We start from the raw sequence: 1494 nt of genomic DNA, 5'->3' as shown, positions 1-1494 counted from the left end.
CACCCCCACCCCCAAATTTGCTGCAAAATGACGTTCGGGGTGATGCGTGGATGAATGGGGTACTGTATTGGATGGCAAAACACATCCGGACCACATGGTCCGGACGGATGCGAGGGGTTTGAGGGTCAGCGTTGGAGATGCCCTTAAAAATTCTTCAGCTTATATCAAAAAAATGTACAATGTGCATTTAAAATTTATTCAGCATATATTACCAAAATGTTTAGTGTATATTTTAAAAATATCCTACGTATATGAGTTTTTTCCAGAAATATTCAGCATTTGACTTTTTTATGTTTTCAATAATTGTTCACGTTTTTCAATTTTTGTTCACTCTATCAAAAACTGTTCAAGTTTTGAAGTTTATTCAAATTTCAAAAAAAAATCATGATTTCCAAACATTATTCATATTTTTCTATAAAAATTTGTTCATATTTGTCCAAGAAATTTTGAAATTTTTGAAGAAAAACAGATATGTCATTGTTCTTAGCAGTTCAACTTTAGTGCTGTGTTTAGCCACCCTCAGTCGCCAGCTCAACTGGCTAGCAACGCTACTATCTAGCGTGAGAGTGGGAGTTTGACCCCACGTGTCCAATTTTATTTTTCGTGAAATTTTTACATTTGCTCCCCGTAGAAGTTCTCTTATGCTAGGGCCAGTTCTGTTTATCGCGCTGGTCGCTTGGAAGTGAGCAAATGCACCCCCTATGGATTCGCTACGACATATACTAGGCTCCGCAATCTAGGTTTTTGTAGTTAATTTTTTCCACTCTCGTTTCATTGTTCTTTGCTCCTTTTTCCCTTGTTATTTTTCTATTTCATTGGGTGAACAGATATTTAATTCTCCACCACTTTTTGAAATTGTGAACATTTTTGGAATTGGTTTACATTTTTTGAAATCATGAACGTTCTTAAAATGGTGAATTGTTTTTGATTTCGTCAACAAACTTCAAATTCATGGGCAATTTTCGAAAAGAATTCACATTTTTTAAAATCTTGAACAATTTTTGAACTGATAATATTTATATTGTATTTATGGATATTTTTTAACTCCAAAACAATTTTGAAATCGCAAACATTTTATAGATTCATGAACAATATTTGAAACAATTAACATTTTTTCACATCATTAAAATTAATAAAACTCCTTTCTTGAAATTCGTGAATATTTTTTCAAATCAATGAAGTTTTTTTCCAAATTCTTGATATTTTTCAAATTCATGAACAGTTTTTGAAATTCGGAAAACCAAGACCAGAGTTTTTTAATTTGAGATTAGTGAAGAGTCCTTGAAGTAAGAAACAGAAAAGAAAAAAGAAACATAAAAAATGAAAGATGGAAATAAAACAGTGGTGGCCATCTTGCACATCAGCCGAACCAAAATGTATGCGGGGCGCATCAGGATGCGTGATTGGTGGCTATTTGCCAACCTACACTGCAAATAGGAGCTTCCATCACCGCTTCAGGCGCCCGAATCAGTGAGTGGATGTCGTGCGACCGTT

The sequence above is a fragment of the Triticum dicoccoides genome, chromosome 1B, assembly GCF_002162155.2.
Source record: "Triticum dicoccoides isolate Atlit2015 ecotype Zavitan chromosome 1B, WEW_v2.0, whole genome shotgun sequence".
NCBI lineage: Eukaryota > Viridiplantae > Streptophyta > Magnoliopsida > Poales > Poaceae > Triticum > Triticum dicoccoides.
This window is presented reverse-complemented; position numbering follows the sequence as displayed.